This window comes from Humulus lupulus, chromosome 9, assembly GCF_963169125.1.
Source record: "Humulus lupulus chromosome 9, drHumLupu1.1, whole genome shotgun sequence".
NCBI classification, from domain to species: Eukaryota; Viridiplantae; Streptophyta; class Magnoliopsida; order Rosales; family Cannabaceae; genus Humulus; species Humulus lupulus.
Window position 1 is genome coordinate 93,251,962 of NC_084801.1, and position 18,116 is coordinate 93,270,077.

The window sequence follows — 18,116 nt, forward strand, 5'->3', positions numbered from 1 at the left end:
GAATGGTTTAGGAAGCAACATCCTCCCACCTTTGAGGGTGGACCAGACCCACTGCGGGCAGAGCAGTTGATGAATATAGTTTCCTCTATCCTGGATTTCATGAGGGTTGAGGGGAACGAGAGAGTTGCCTATGCAAGTTACATGTTTAGAGAGGATACCCGCATCTGGTGGGATGTAGTGGTTCAGAGAAGGAATGTGTCAGTCATGACCTAGGAAGAATTCAAGAATATCTTCAATGAGAAATATTACAGTGTAGCAGTCCAAGCTGTAAAGGTTGAATAGTTCATCAACCTAACTCATACCCGGTTGACCATGACAGAGTATTCTTTGAAATTTGATCGGTTGGTGAAGTTTGCGCAAGATTTAGTGCTGACTGATGCGGCAAGAAGAGACAGGTTTGTACGGGGATTGAACGTTATGATCGCCCATGATGTGAAGATCACCTTGGATCCAGAGACTACTACCTATGCTCAGGTTGTGGACAAGGCCCTTACAGCTAAGGGGACCGAGGACCAGATTTGGAGAGAGAGCGCTCTTAGGCGCAATGCCAGGAGGATGGTGCCTCCTTTTATTTGATCCAGTCGGGGTAGGGGCCCCAGTGAACAGAAGAGGAAGGCCCCAGATTCCTTTGTTCCTCCCAGTTCTGATAGAAGGGCATGGGGTGCTTTTGGTGGCCGTCAGGGCGGAAGTGACAACTGGAGGAGATTTCCAGTGTGTCCTAGTTGTAGACAACGACACCAAGGTGAGTGGAGAATCAGGTCCTACTTTGTCTGTGGGAGTGCCAATCATTTGAAGAAGGACTGCCCACATGTCAGGAAGGAGGAGCCGAAGAAGGGTGACAGTCTCGCTCCTGCCAGAGTGTTTACTTTGACTCAGACTTAGGCGGTGGCTAGCCCCTCAGTTGTGATAGGTTAGATTTCTAGTGCTGGTTCTTTGTATACTGCATTGATTGACTCGGGAGCTACCCATTCATTTGTGTCTACTAGAGTGATAGATCAACTGTGTAGGCCTAGTGCATTGTATGCTAGGGCTTTTCAGACTTTGTTGCCAACTGGGGAACTGGTAGTCTCTAGGAGATGGATTAGAGCTTTACCCATAGAGGTAGATGGTAGAGAATTGTCTATTGATCTTTTTGAGCTTGCGATGGATGACTTTGATATGATCCTAGGGATGGATTGGTTATCGAAGTATGGGCCGACGATTGAATGCAAGCGTAGAATGGTGACTTTTGAACCAGAAGGGGAGGTACCCGTTGTATTTGTGGGAACAGCCAGTGGACCGCGGGTGCCTATGATTTCAGTGCTGAAGCCTAGAGACCTGATGTAGGAAGGTTGCATAGGATTCCTAGCAAGTGTTGTGGATACCTCCAAGGTTGTGTCGGTTGGACCGGGAGAGACCAGATTGGTGTGTGAGTTTCCAAATTTATTTCCAACAGATCTTCCAGGGTTTCCGCCGCAGCGGGAGATTGAGTTCGTTATAGAATTGGCACCAGGGGCGGAGCCAATATCTAGGACACCTTACAGAATGGCTCCGGCAGAGTTGAAAGAGTTGAAGATTTAGTTACAGGAGTTATTGGATTTGAGGTTCATCAGACCAAGTTTCTCACCATGGGGTGCTCCAATGTTGTTCCTCAAGAAGAAGGATGGATCTCTTAGGATGTGTATTGATTACAGGGAGCTAAACAAGTTTACTATCAAGAACAAGTATCCACTGCCTAGGATCGACGACTTATTTGATCAGTTATAGGGAAGTACGGTGTTTTTTAAGATTGATCTCCGGTCAGGTTACCGTCAGTTAAGGATTAAAGAGGAGGAGATACCAAAGACCGCTTTCCGCATGAGGTATGGACACTATGAATTCCTGGCTATGTCCTTTGGATTAACCAATGCTCCAGCAGCTTTTATGGATATGATGAATACGGTTTTCAAGGACTATTTGGACAAGTTTGTGATCGTGTTCATCGACGACATTCTAGTGTATTCTCAGTCAGAGACAGAGCATGAGCGGCATCTACAACTGGTATTGCAGCGGTTGAGGGAGCATAAGTTATATGCTAAGTTTAGCAAGTGCGAATTCTGGTTGATCCAAGTAAGATTGAGGCAGTGAGAGATTGGCCTAGACCGAGTAGTGTTCCTGAAGTGAGGAGTTTCCTGTGATTGGTGGGTTATTATCGGCAGTTTGTTGAAGGTTTCTCCAGGATAGCTACACCATTGACAGAATTAACAAAGTGGAAGACAAAGTATGTTTGGACAAATATATGTGAGAATAGTTTTAAAGAGTTGAAGAGACGATTGATCACCGCGCCAGTGTTGAGTTTGTCGACAGATAATGAGAAGTTCGTGGTCTGCTGTGATGCTTCCAAACAGGGTTTGGGGTGTGTGCTTATGCAAGCTGGTAAGGTGATAGCCTATGCATCGAGACAGTTAAAGGAGTATGAGCAGAGATATCCCATGCGTGATTTGGAGTTGGCAGTGGTGGTATTCGCACTTAAGATTTGGAGACATTATTTATATGGTGAGAAGTGTGAGATATACACCGACCATAAAAGTTTGAAGTACTTCTTTACTCAGAAGGATTTTAATATACACCAGAGACAAAGGTTAGAGTTGGTTAAGGATTATGATTGTGATATCTTGTACCATCCTGGGAAGGCTAATGTAGTGGCTGATGCATTGAGTCGAAAAGTCCCAGGACAATTGTTCTGTTCGAGACAGATATCCGATAAGCTAGCTGAGGAGATGACCTGAGCGGGTATATAGTTGGTGGTTGGTCAGTTAGCCAACATCATTCTTCAGTCTACACTCCTTGAGAGGATCAAGGAGGCACAGAGGAAAGATTCACAGTTGAAAGGTCACAGAGAGAACGTTTTAGTTGGGGTGGCTAAGGAGTTTTCTATCTCGGAGAAGGGGTTACTGAAGTATAAGGGTCAGATTTGTGTTCCGATGGATTTGGATATCAGACGGAAGATTTTAGATGAATCGCATACCACTCCCTATTCCTTGCATCCGGGTATGACGAAGATGTACCAAGATTTGAGAGCTTTATATTGGTGGTCGGGCATGAAGAGGGATGTGGTGGATTATGTGGCCAAGTGCTTAACTTGTCAGCAAGTCAAGGATGAACATCATAGGCCAGCGGGGTTGCTACAACCTCTAGGGATTCCAAAATGGAAGTGGGAAGATATCATCATGGACTTCATGGTTGGTTTACCGAAGACCATGGGTCAGCATGACTCGGTGTGGGTGATTGTGGATAGGTATACCAAGTCCACCCACTTCCTATCGGTTAGGATGACTTATACTGTGGTGCAGTATGCAGAGTTATATGTGAAGGAAATTGTTCAACTTCATGGGGCTCCGAGGTTGATAGTATCTGATAGAGACCTCGCCTTCACCTCCAAGTTCTGGGAGAGGCTGTAGAAGGCTATGGGCACGCAGTTACGGTTTAGTACCGCTTATCATCCTCAGACAGACGGACAATCTGAGAGGACGATTCGGATATTGGAGGATATGCTGCGAGCCTGCGTGCTGGATTTTGGAGGATCTTGGATTATGTATCTCTCATTGATCGAGTTCTCATACAACAACAGTTATCAGGCGACCATCGGAGTGGCTCCATATGAGATGCTTTATGGAAGGAAGTGCAAATCACCTATCCATTGGGATGAGATGGGTGAGAGGAGTTATTTGGCTATCGGGTTTCCGCATCTCCCAACTGACGTAGTACAAGGGTTGTTGGTGCTTCTTCTCTCCTTTAACTAGGGCAGCACTTATGGCATCTCAGATACTGACAAGTATAGGTATAGCCTTTCGCCCTATTCGGGTTTATCCAACAAGGGTGGCTTCCCTTGGTGCTCCTTCAACTTGGTAAAGGCTTCCTCACAATCTCCATCCCAAGCGAACTTTTTGCTCCCTTTTAGAATGTTGAAGAAGGGAAGGCACTTGTCCGTGGACCTCGAGATGAATCTGTTGAGTGTTCCTCCTCTGGGACTTGTCCAAAGGTTCAGCCACTAGCTCCTTTGTGACTCGTGGGTCTATTTGCTGCGGGTTTGTGCTTCCATGTATTACCATTGCCATAGGTTTCCGTGTCTTTACATACGTTCGGAGGGAGGTGTAATAACACTCCCTTGCTTCTTTTTGTTCCCCTTTCATACTCACTATTCCTCCAGGAGTTGAGAACTTGACAGCTAAGTGATGTATTGAAGTTATCGCTTTCAATTCTCTTAGGGATGGTCTCCGCAATACTTCATTGAAATTTGAAGCACAATCTATCATGATGCCCAAACTCATCTTCTCCAAAGCATGTCGATAAAAGATGTCCTCAGAACTTCCATTATCTACGAGGACCCGATGCACCCTCATATTGACTAGTTGGACGGTCAGCACCAAAGGATCATTGTGGGGGAAGTGCACCTCTCGTGCATCCTCCTTTGTGAAAGTGATTGAATCATTTTCTCCCTTAAAATTCTTCGGGGGTCGTTGCTCCAGGCTCATGAGACACGAGGGTGAACTTCATCTAGCTTCTCTTACATACCTATTTCGCCCCTTCCTGGAGTCTCCTCCAAATCCTGGGCCTCCGAAGATTATTCTTACTTCTCCTTGTACTTCAGGGGCTCTTTCTCGTCCAATTTTTTATTTTCCCTTTTGACATATCAGCCTAGGTTCCCCCTCCATATGAGCTCTTTAATTTCTACCATCAATTTGGTACACTCTGATGTGGTATGGCCAATATCCTTGTGGTACTGACAATATTTATTAGGGTCCCTTTTGGATCGATCTTTTCTCATTAGCGGGGGTCTCTTGAAAGGAACTTGGCCTTCATTCATGAGGTAAATATGTTCTCTAGTGTCTGTCAGGTTTATATAGAAGGTGTAAGACGTCCACCTAGGGTCATCTCCGTGTTTGGGCCTTCACTAGTGGCCATCCCTTGGACCCTTGTACACCCTCCATTTGAACCTTCATGGGCTGAGGGCTTGACATGGGATTCATTTTTCCCTGCCTTTAGGTTCTCATGGTCATCTTCGACACGAATGTACTTTTGTGCTCTTTCGTAGAAGTCGTCTAAGTTGGCGACCTCCGTTTTGAGCATATTGTCCCATAGCTTACTGCCTGGGCACACTCCAGTCGTGATTGCCATCTTGAGTTCTCCCCTGGTCATACTTCCTACTTTAGTCGCCTCCATGTTGAACCTATGGATATAACTCTTCGAGCTTTTTCCTTCACCTTGCTTTATGTTAGCGAGGCTAGTGCCTCACATGGTGTAATCCTGTATGGCATGGTGTTGTTGGAGAAACTCATCAGAAAATTGTTGCCATGACCTAATGGTTCCCGACCTCAGCCTCTTGAACCTTTTGTACGCAGGCCCTTTCAGTGTGAAAGAGAAATAGTGACACCTTGCTCTTCTATTGATCCCTCTCAGCTTCATTAAATCATTGAAGGCGTCTAAGTGGTACTTGGGTTTCGACGTGCCCTTATATGGGGTCATATGAGGTTTTTTAAAGTTAGTTGGCAGCCGTGCAACCTGGATTTCTCTCATGAAGGGTGAATCGTAGTCAACTCTTCATCTGTAATAAGCCCCCCAAACATCATGACGAGTTTACTCCGAAGGCTCCTCATCTCGGTGTCTAGCTCTTGTCGCCTTCTATTCGAGGAGTCCCTTAGCTCGATAGGTTTGGCCTTTCTCTTCTCTTTTCCATTCGAAGGGGCCATAGGTAGTGGTGTCCTTACTTGTGACCTTCTTCCATTAAGCTTTTCTCTTAGGTTAGGGGGCGCCTCCTTAGAGGTGACTTTGACTTCATTCTTACGACCAGTGTTGTCCCTCCGCCTTTGTTCCTATGGGTACTTTACTGGCCTATGTCTTCATGGTACTGTGTCTAGGGAGTGTTGCTAGTAGAAATTCGAGTTCTTCCATCGTCTATGGGGACAGTTGTTTCCCCTCTCTCACGCTCCTTCTCCTTATGCTTGGGAAGGGGCATGCTCAAATTTCCTTGTAGAAGGTCGTTTAAAACCTCCTGGATGTTCTCTAGTGTGGTTTCCAGCCTTTGATTATTTTTGTGTAACTCGCGAATCTCATCCTCATAGAAGTGAGTCCTTGAGCTGGAACTCACAGAGTGTACTCGGGGAATCTTGCCTGGACTGTGTGTAGAGGGACCCAGGTCCTGGTGGCCAAAGCGTGGTGCCACCAAAGGCCAAGGATGTGGATGGATTGGTGGCTCTGAATGACCTCCATCAGGTTGGACAGCCTGGGATGATACTTCCTTCTCCATTCTTGGGGCAGGATGTTCCTCTGGCATGTCTCCATGCTTAGGTGGTGGAGGATCTTTTCTGGAGGCTCTCAGCTATTCTCCATCTAGGTGAACCTCAGCAACTTGTAGTTGACATAAGCAGTTTGTACGCCTTGGCATTTTTCCTTGCTGAAAGTGATGAAAGAACGTTGGCTTAATAGTTGTTCTTCCAACAGAGGACGCCGAACTTGAAGATGAAAGATGCAAAACTACAATGGACCAAAAATCGTATATTCCTTCATTGTCTAAGCATACAAAGAATTTTCCAACCCCTTGGTTTGAGGGGTCGAAGCCTATTTATAGATGGGCTCTAATGGCCTCTGTTACAAGGTGGTCCCAAGGGACAAGATCATACGTAGGTACCCTATCAAAGTAATGGTGCATGGTGTAGTGGAGCAGAGGGTCGTGGTGTCAAGTGTTGCTACATGGCCATAGAAAGGTTGATCATGCTAACACTCCTCATACAAATTCGTACCACCACTACTTGTCGGATATTGATGTGGAAATCACGCCTCTGTCTCCCTCAGGGTTGTACACCTCGTACTTGTTCACGTGCCTAATGGTCCTTCTTACATTTATAAAATATATATTAGCTCATGGATTTCTAATATTTTGCTAACTGTGGGACATCCTTTCTAATTCTCCTTGTATACTTGGGAGGCCTAGCATGGATAGTACGTGAGAGGCAATGAATCCCTCACTAAGCGAGGCTCTCCTCAATGCCCCAACACCAGGGCCACAAGACCCTCGCATGGTCTTGTGCATAGGCGAGGTAGCTGCGTCCTGAGCAACACGAAGAGGTGTTGGGACTCCGCGTGGTGTCAGGGGGTGCGCGAGCCTTCATAGAAGCATTAACAAAGTGAGCCTTCAACAGAGTGAGCCTTCATTGTGGTGCCTGGCCTCACTATGCAAGGTTCTCCCTTGCCATGCGAGGCTCTACGCATGTTGCGACACCATGGAACCCAACCTTCGCACGACCTTCCGCATGGGCATACCGTCTCGGTACACAGCTTCGTGCATGGGTGGAGTAGTTGCGCAAGGCGCCTGGACTCCGTGAGGCGCTACGCGAGACATATGGTTGATATACTGCATGGTGGGCCTCGCTGTGCGAGGCCCTTGGACTCTGCAAGGCGCTACATGAGGCCCTCTACGTATGCGAGGCCCTATTCTCAGCTGCCTTGCTTGTAAATCGATGTTCCCATATTCACACAGAGGTAGAGGGTACACAGACTATATGAAAATTTCAATAAGTACAAGTTCTTGTTAACTCAAGTGTTGTTTCTTGGTCATATTGTCAGTAAGGACGGGATTATTGTGGATCCAACAAAGGTAGAGGCGATGAAAGATTGGCCAAGGCCAAGGACTACTTCAGAGATTAGAAGTTTCCTGGGTTTGGCGGGATACTATCGATGTTTTATTGATAGGTTCTCTAGGATTGAAACTCCTTTGACTAAATTGACAGAAATGAATTTGAAGTTTGTCTAGTTTGACAGGTGTGAGAACATCTTCCAAGAGTTGAACCGGCAGTTGATTACTTCTCCAATGCTTAGTCTTCCTTCAAACTGGGAGAATTTTGTAGTTTATTGTGATGCTTCGAGACATGGGCTAGGCTGTGTTCTGATGCATAAGGTGATTGCCTATGTATCAAGACATTTGAAGGAGAATGAGCAGCAGTACCCTACTCATGATCTAGATTTGGTGGGAGTGGTATTCGCACTGAAGGTGTGGCGAAATTATCTATATGAGGAGAAGTACAAAATATCATAAAAGTTTGAAGTACTTTTTTCACACAGAAATATCTAAACATGAGATAGAGACGTTGGTTATAACTTGTAAAGGACTATGACTCTGAAATTCTTTACCATCCAAGGAAAGCTAATGTGGTGGCAGATGCTTTGAGCCAGAGTGGTCTGCAACAGTTGTTTGGTTTGAAGTACATATCAAGATAGTTGGCAGTTAATATGACTAGAGTGGGAATAAAGGTTGTGGTGGGCCAGTTAGCCAACATACTTTACTTTTTACACTCATGGAGAGGATAAAGAAGGGCCAGATGGGTGATTCCAAATTAGTGAAACATGAGGAGGACGGCTGTAACACCCTACTAAACTAGGATCATTACACTATGTGTGTTAAAATAGTGCTAAACGAGTCATTTGGACTTAAACGTGTAATTAAAGTTAATTAAATCAGTTAGGTACTAAAAATTTATGCCAAAAGAGTATTACTTTTCATTAAAAGAGTTCAGTATAGACATGGGATACTAGAAAAGAGTTTATAAACATGTATAGTATAAACAGACTACAAAATGGTCGTCCTAAGAGACAAAATGAACTATTGTTCTAGATTCACAAAAGAAGTCCCGATCGTGGTGTTCGAGCAGGTCGCATATGTACAAATCACCCCCAAAGCTCTCCTACTCATGGTCGGTTAAGCTTTTCCTTGCCCTTACCTGTCCTACATAGTACCCGTGAGCCAAGGTTCAGCAAGAAAACTCAAAATCAATAGAACAGATAAATAATAGATTAGAAGTCATTAATAACATCAGATAATCAACATGTTATAAGTCATTAATAGCATCAGATAATCAATATGTTATAAATCGTTAGTGGCATTCAATCCATCTATTGGGCCATAGAGCTACTCAAGCGCATAGATTTTTGTTTGAGCTCAAAATTTAGATTGAATTCCTGATAAGTGTATCACTTATGTTGTTGCTAGGTTTCTACAAGGATCGGGAAAAGGATCGTACTCGAGGTCGTTTCATCATGCGTGCATGATTTGAGGTAAGAAAACTTGCACATGCACCGATTATAGGGCATTGGTCGTGACTTGTGAACACGATTATGATCGTGCCTTGAATTTGTTTAGAGTTAAATGTCATTACTCTATAACTGCTTACATTGCATTTGATGTTTTTAATGATTTTTTATTGATCATCTAGGAGGTCGTAATCAGTAATAATCATATGGAATTAAGGCCGTTATTGCAGGGCCACTACAGGAGTGCGGTATGCACCTATTCGCCATAGGTCGTATATTTGTTGATATGTTAATCTGAGTTTGTTTATGAATTGTGAAGCATATATTTGATGTTAATGCTTAATTGAGTACTTGTTTTGCCTAGTTGAGTTTTCCTGGCGGGCCTTGGCTCACGAGTTCTTTGTGGTGCAGGTAAGGGTAAAGGGAAATTGGAGAGCTCAAAGGGCGGTGTGTACATACTTAGCCTGCTCGGCTACAATGGTAGATATATTTATTGAGGGACTAAGGTTTAAGTCAAATATTTTCGATTAGGTATGCTAGTTTTGTGACCTTGATTATAATTGTAATTTTGTTTATGACATTTTGGGATCCCTTGTATACGTTTAAACTTTTTAATGAAACATCTTATTCTTGTGACCAAAATTTTTAGTACCTAAACCATTACCTAATCCTAATTACACCTTTGAGTCCAAATGACTCGCTTAATGAGTTAAGCACTATTTTAACACACAGTGTAACAGTCCTAGATTAGTAGGACGTTGCAACTATCATCTTTGGTTGTATCATGGAAAGTTAAGCACTCGGTGGATTGGCCCGTTCTAAGGGACCAATGTTTTTTCCCATGGAGTTATGGAAGTCTCGAGTATGACAACGGGGAAGGTATTCAAGGAGAATGTCCAACGAATCAACCAAAATAATGAGTCATTTGAAGAGAAGGCAGCAGGGGAGATTGATCTTGCAAAGCTAGAATATGTCGAGACTTAAGCAGCGATGCTCCGTCGAGCAAGAGACATTGACCGTAGCATTTTTATTTTATTTTTGTTTTTAGTTTTAGTTTATTTATTTTATGTTGAACAATTTTAATTTTCCTTTCATTTCTTTCAATTTTGTTTTATGTTTTTAGAAGTCGTGAAAAACATGGAAGAAAAATCAGCGCACCGGTGCTAACGGATGAAAAAGTACTCAAAATGCACCTTCACTAGTCGCCGCGACGCTACTGTGCCAGTGCACCGGCGCTGAAGCAGACCCAGGCAGCACCGCGAAGCTATGACCCAGCACCTAGGCACCGAGCAAACCCAGATTTCTTCTGCTGCGGAGCTATGACGCAATGCCGAGACGCAGCCACCTTATAGAAAACATCAAATTTCCCTCATTCTCCCACTTTCTAAAAATCTTCAAACCCCATTCCCTCTCCCTCTCTCTCCTCTTCAAAACCCACCTTTTTCTTTCCAATTCCACACCATTTTCTCCTTCAAAAAAAATATTTCCTCATCCTAACCCATCAAATTTCCGTCAAATAACCACATTTCATCTTAAAATTTCTCTAAAATCACCATTAACGCCCCAAATTTGAAGTCCATTCCAATGCCTCTCCATTTGGTGTTCATCAAATATTCACTTCAATTCAACGGTGGTGGGGTGTTTTCAAGCAAGGAAATTCCATTCTAAGGCTATTTCAAAAGACAACCACTAGCTCTTAATAATCATCAATGGCGACCACACCAAGCTCAACCTCAAGCCCCTCAACCGCAAGTTCCTCCACCTCAATGTGAGCCTTATGATAACACATTGTTCATTATTCATGAGGCTCAACAACGATGTGCGAAAATGATGCAAAAAGAGCTATATAGGTGAAAGGGGGATGCAATACTACGAAAACCATATTTTAGGGCGCAACCATGGCCCCATTCAAAAGAAGTTGGAAAATCACGGTTGGGAATGCTTTGTGGAACAACCAAATTTGGTATTGAGAAATATGGTTGTGGAATTCTACACTAATGCCTGAGCATATAAACATTCAAGTGTTTGTGCGACAACATTTGGTCTTTGTAGATGCCGCAATAATAAACAATTACTATGAACTACTAGACTTGACAGATAAAAAATCATAAGTATCTCACTTTTATTCACATGATTGTTGATTATGATGCGATGGCTGCTCGGTTCTTTTTGCCAGTAACTTCATGGGTGCCTATTGAAGGTAAGAACTCACCAACGAAGTTAGATTGAAAAACTTCTAATCTTAAAAGTAAATGAAGAGTTGTGAAGGAACTTAGAAGAACTTAGGATAGTTATCTGAACTTAGAATCAAGTTCCATAGTGAAAATTGAGAGAATATTCGTATCACACAAGAAATTCTAGTTACAATGTATCATTTTTCGACCTGTTTCTTAGTTGAAGAAAGGTTCTATTTATAGGAAAGCTCTAATGTCTCTTAGTACAAAAATGGTCCCAAGAGGAAAAATAGGTTATGGTATAGCAGAGCACCTCGATGGATCATGGAGAAGGCGTTGGTAGTGTCGAGCTCCATGCCTGACATTTGTCAGAGGTAAGGGAGGAGGTGTGCCTCCTCTTAGTACTTTGTATGACCACTACTATCTTAACTTATGTATGGCCACTACTCTTCTGATGGTCGTGTCTAGATCATACTCTTTACTACTCGGGCCTTTTTCGTACATCCTCTTTACCCATGCATTAATATGTCCTTGAGAGCTTGAGTGCATGACATTCATTACTTGAGGTCAAGGAAGTACTTTGCCTCTAGGGTATAGGGATTCTCTGAGCTTATTTCCTTTCAAGATTGGTGAAGGACTTAAGTTGTTATTCCAAGCTTGTTAAGGCCCTTTGAATCATCTCCTTTGCTTCAAGGGAGTCTTGTACACGTTTCATGGTCCGGGGAGGGGTTGAACCAGTGCTTGGGATTCAGGGGGGCCTTGAGCTCGCCCCCTGAGCTAGCCCCCAAATCTCACCCCTCTGTTGAGCTTGCTCTCTAAGCTCACCCCTGGGGTCCTAGGGGTTGTGAGCTTGGTCCTCATGTCTCCTCCATTTGTTCAAAGAAACTCTCCGGCATTGGCATCTTCTTCGGCTTCTCTTGTCATTTCTCCATGCTCACATTAGTTTCTTAGTAAACATTAAATTACATGGAGACTTTATCTCGCCCCCCAAGCCTTAGGGAGGCTTAAGCTCACCCCCAAGCTCTAGGGAGGCTTGAGCATGCCCCCCATGCTCTATGGACACATGAGCTTCCCCCCTATTTACTAGGAAGTCTTGAGCTTACCCACCAAGCCCTATGGAGGCTTGGGGTCGCCCCCCAAGCCCTAGGGAGGCTTGAGATTGCCCCCCAAGCCTTAGTGAGGCTTGAGCTCGCCCCCAAGCTTTTGGCAGGCTTTAACTCACCCCCAAGCCATAGGGAGCCTTGAGCTCACCGCCAAGCCCTAGGAAGGCTTGAACTCATCCCCCAAGCTCTTGGAAGTCTTAAGCTCAACACCCAAGCCCTAAGGAGGGTTGTGCTCGCCCCCAAGCTCCAAGAAGGTGCGAGTTTGATCCCTAAGGGTTTTCCTATCTCTTGGGACTCCTTTTGGATGCTTTACTTGAAGTGGGGTTTTGACATCCACAGCTGCCCCCAGTCTATGAGAGGGCCTTTAGACGTTCTTGTAGACTCTTTTCGTGCCATCTTTATGAAATGCAAGGTATAAGTGTGTTTCTTTTTTTACAAGACATGCAAAATCTTACTTCATGAGTTGTGATCCTAAGGACTCCTTTAAAGATCATTTAATTCCAATCATTCCTTGTTAAAGATCCCACGAGTACCATTGGTGTAAACAACATCGGGCTACAAAAAGGAGCTTCAGGCAGACTACTAGAGGGGCCCAAGAAGTAGCGTCTGGCCATGATGAACCCTCGTGTGGTGCATCTAAGGCATTGCTCTGGGTGGTTTGCATCCATCCAGCGCTTGTTAGATTTCAGAATAAAGAGTGCTTTAACAATTATTTCTTATACTCTCTACGTCTTGTTGGCTTCTTCTTTACTATTAGCATGTCGACTCGACTGTGATGTCTACCAGTACTTGCTCGTTGATTTATACCCTTGAATTTTAAGTGATGTCAACAAAAGATTTATCTTTGGCTAGGGCGAAGAATGATCGGCTTACTATCAAGATTCAGGGACTAGAGAAGCAGCTTGCTAAGGCCACACACAAGATAGGAGCAATTGTAGAGAAGACTTCCTCTTCGTCTAAGAGTAGGAAAAGGGTAGAAGCTAATGTTCCTATATTGTGTTGGAAACAAAATCCTGGCTCCAACTTCTCCTTATTTCATGACAACGATGTTGCCAAGGCTGTCGATTGGAGTGCTCGTAGCGGCAAACCTTAAAGTTTTTCCTGCCCTGTTTGTTGCTCACATATGTGGGCAGCTTCTTTCTTTTTACTTTGATTTGGTTCTTTTTACTTAAATTTCTCAAGCTCCAAGCCTTGGTTTTTTGGTTAGAGTCTCCCAAGCTCAGCTCCAATCCTTAGTTCTTGACTATTTTCTTCCCCTTGCTTGATTCCTTGAATTATCTTAGAGAGCAAAGATGAGAGAGGGAAAAACTATCTTCAGCTGAGAAGGGAAAAATAGATGTCAGTTTCTAAGTCTCCAAAAGCTTCCTAGACTTTGTTTTATTTAACTTAAGCTTTAAGGTTACCTCAAGGCTCTGGGTACCAAAACGTCATCGAGGGCAAAATGGTAAATTTCCCCAATGTTCCCTCCTACACATTCTATCCTCAAATATATCTCATAATATTTATTTTCATACCCCGATAACCCAATATAATAACTAATACCCAAAATACCCCTCGACTCGCCCCAAGTTGGATTTTCAACCCCGTTGTGACTTTCTGGCTAACCGCTACCCAGCACTGTCTCGGATCGTGCTACACAGAAATATATCACATGTATATCATATTTATCACATTTACGCCCTCAACGGGGAAAAATGACAAACATACCCCCTAATATCCAAACGGGGCCCACATGCATATTTAATTCAACTAAACATGCATCTTTATCATATATTCACATATTAACATATTAAATCACTTATTGCCCTCCAGACATGCTAATCAAGGCCCTAAGCCTTATTAGCAAATTTGGGTCCTTACAACTATCCCCTCCTTATAGAAATTTCGTCCTCGAAATTACCTGAACAACTCGGGATACCGCTCCCTCATCTCTGTCTCAAGTTCTTACGTCTCCTCCTCAACCTTGTTTGTAACGACCCAAATTCGCTAATAAGGCTTAAGGGCCTTGATTAGTGTGCCAGGAGGGCAGGTTGGGATTTATGTGTGATTTTATGAGTTAAATGCATGGTTATGATTTAAGGCATGTTATTTGGCTATTTGTTTAACTGAGGTGCATGGCTATGTTTACTAGTATGCATGTAGGCCCGGATCGTATTAGAAGGGCGTAATTGTAATTTTGGCCATGTTGGGCATAACTGTATTGATATGTGATAATTGTATTCTGTGAATTGTACCACGTGGGTGTGGTTTTATTATTGTGATGCACGCACCGAGACGGTCCTCGAGAGCTAGTTAACTTAAGAGTCACAACGGGATTTCTATACCCGGCTCGGGAGGAGCCTAGGGGTACTTTGGGAATTTTATGGTTAAGTTGAGATTTAGCGGGTAATGGTTATTGGAGATTTAGTAACCTGGGTAACCATTAGTTACTGCTGTGGGTAACAAGTTTTAAGGTAAAAAGTGATAGAATTGAAATGAAGTGTAAAGACTTAAGTGCCCTTTGAGGTTTAGCAAAGGAGGATTAGTAGGAAAGGGTAAAATGGTCTTTTGGCAAGGGTTATAGACAAAATTCAGCTGGGATTTAGGGGGGTTCGGTTTGGGCACTTATGTTCACTTGAGGCATTGATAGAAATTGAAGAGAAGAAAGAGAAGGAGAGAAGAAAGCTAGGGCAAGTGAAAAGAGAAGAAGAGGAAGGGAAGAAGGGCTGAAGTGGAGAGCTTTTTAGGGTGGATTCTCCACTTTTGGTAAGGATCTTGTGCATATTTTATGTTGATTTATATTTTAACTTGTGAATCTAAAGCTTGAGTTAGTGTGTTTGAGTTTTTGGTTTGAGTTGCCGAAAATAGGTATCAAGGGGTGGATTCTTGAGTGTGTTGATGTTTTGGTCTTGTATCTAGTGCCTATAGGTTGTTAAGTTGTTCATATGAAGCTTGGAATTGAGTTTTGGGGTTTAGGTATTGGTTTAGGGTGATTTGGAGAGGTTGAAGCTCGGGAAAACGCGAAGGAAAAACCCATAATTCTGGGTCTGCGAAGGCGTGCCGCGACACAGGTTTTTCGTGCCGCGGCGAGGAAGTCCCTGACTGATGGGTGCCGCGGCACAAGGCAAATTTCAGGTTGACATTTTTGGCAATTTTAGGCCTTTGCTCCGGGGGTTCGGGGGATGTCTCCGGGGTGTTGTTTTAAGGTTTTAGAGGTCCCGAGAGTGCGGGATTGGTCCCGGGAAGTGGTTTTGGGTTGATTAGTATTGAGGGATGTTTCTTGTGTGTTGTGACTAGGTTGTTGGTGAGGCTCGTGCTAGAGGACCGTGCTCGCGGCTTTAGTGCATCAGGAGGCTCGGAATACAGGTAAGGAAACTATAACACCTGTGAATAGGGCATGGCCCCACTGTGTGATTGCAGGGCATGGCCCCAGATTGTATTATGTGCAAATGTTTAACCTTAAATGAATCATGATGTGTGTGAATGATTATTCGAATGTACTATATGTGTGATTATAATGAAATGAACGGCAAGGGCCGAGTGCGGCGTAGGCCGGGTACGGCCGTGGGGCCGAAAGTAACACACAGCACATGGGATGCTTATATTCAGGGTGGGACCCAAGGGATACATGAGTTATCCTCGCGGTGAGAACCGAAACCCCAGGCTTTGGTAAGGCCTCTGGGGCGGCATGGCCGTGCTTGTTTATTATGATGGTTTTCCTATTTATCAGTGAATTATGCCAGCTATAAGATTTGCATATGTTATGTTCTGCATGAGTTTTCTTGCTGGGCTTCGGCTCACGGGTGCTCTGTGTTGCAGGTAAGGGCAATGACTGAGTCAACCAACCATGAGTATGGAGAGCGTGAAGCGACGCGTACATGTTTGGCCTGCCCGACTGCTTTGGTTGGGGGTTTATAACTGATCAATTGTAAACTTATTTTAAGATGTAAATAGTTTTCAAACCTTATTTTGGGATCCCAAATGTTTAATACTAGAAGTTTTATCGAAACGACGCATTTTTCTAAGATTACAGCCTTAACTTTTAATTAGTCACACTTTCGTTTAAAAACCTCGGTTAGCGAGTTCATTGCACACTGTTTTGTCTTAAAACTCACTTAGTAACGGCTCTAAGGAAGTAGGGCGTTACATTGTTGTTTCTCCACAGCACCTTCACCAAGGCGATGGTCCTACTCCGCAAGACTTTATCTTTCCGGTCATGAACCTGAACCGGCTTCTCCTCATAGGACAAATCTTGATCAAGCTCCAGATTCTCATAACTTAGAACGTGTGTTGAATCTGACACATACTTCCGGAGCATGGACACATGGAAAACATCATGAACCCCTGATAAAGCTGGAGGCATCGGTAGTCTGTAAGCTACCTCTCCAACCCGTTCCGGAACCTCGAAGGGGCCAAAAAACCTAGGGCTTAGTTTGCCCCGAATACCAAACCATTTCACTCCCCTCAAAGGCGAAACTCTTAGAAACACATGATCACCAACCTGAAATTCCACATCCCTGTGTTTCAGGTCTAAATAGCTCTTCTGACGACTCTGGGAGGTGAGCATTCGCGCTTTAATCTTCTCAATCGCCTCATTGGTCCTCTGAACCATCTCTGGACCCAGATATCTCCTCTCACCTCTCTCATCCCAATGAATAGGTGATCTACACTTCCTTCCATAAAGCATCTCGTATGGAGCCACTCCGATGGTCGCCTAATAGCTGTTGTTGTACGAGAACTCGATCAAAGGAAGATACTTACTCCATGATCCCCCAAAATCTAGAACACAGGCTCGCAACATATCCTCCAATATCTGAATCCTCCTCTCAGACTGTCCATCTGTCTGAGGATGATAAGCGGGACTAAACCGTAACTGCGTGCCCATAGCCTTCTTCAGACTCTCCCAAAACTTGGAAGTGAAGGTGGGGTCTCTGTCGGACACTATCGACCTCGAAGCCCCACGAAATCGAACAACCTCCTTTACATACAACTCAGCATACTACTCTACAGTATAAGTTGTCCTAACAGGCAAAAAGTGGGCGGACTTGGTATACCTATCCACAACCACCCATAACGAGTCATGATGTCCCACGGTCCTCGGCAAACCAACCACAAAGTCCATGGTGATATCTTCCCACTTCCATTCTGGGATCCCTAGAGGCTGCAGTAACCCCGCAGGCCTCTGATGCTCAGCCTTGACCTGCTGACAGGTTAAGCACTTGGCCACATAATCTACCACATCCCTCTTCATGCCCGACCACCAATACAAAACCCTCAAATCCTGATACATCTTCGTTGTACCCGGGTGCAAAGAATAGGGAGTGGTATGCGATTCATCTAAGATCTCTCGCCGGATGTCAGAATCCATCGAAACGCAGATCCGACCATTGTACTTTAGTAACCCCATCTCTGAAATAGGAAAGTCCTTAGTCGCTCCGACTAAGACATTCTCTCTGTGACCTCTCAACTGGGAATCTTTCCCCTGCGCCTCCTTGATCCTCTCAAGGAGTGTAGACTGAAGAGTGAAGTTGGCCAACTGACCAACCACCAACTCTATACCTGCTCTAGTCATCTCCTCGGCTAGCTTATCAGATATCTGTCTCGAGCTAAACAACTGTCCTGGGCCTTTCCGACTCTATGCACCAGCCACCACATTAGCCTTCCCAGGATGGTATAGGATATCCCAATCGTAATCCTTAACCAACTCCAGCCATCGCCTCTGGCGCATATTCAGGTCCTTTTGCGTAAAAAAATACTTCAGGCTCTTATGGTCGGTGTATGTCTCGCACTTCTCACCATAGAGATAATATCTCCAAAT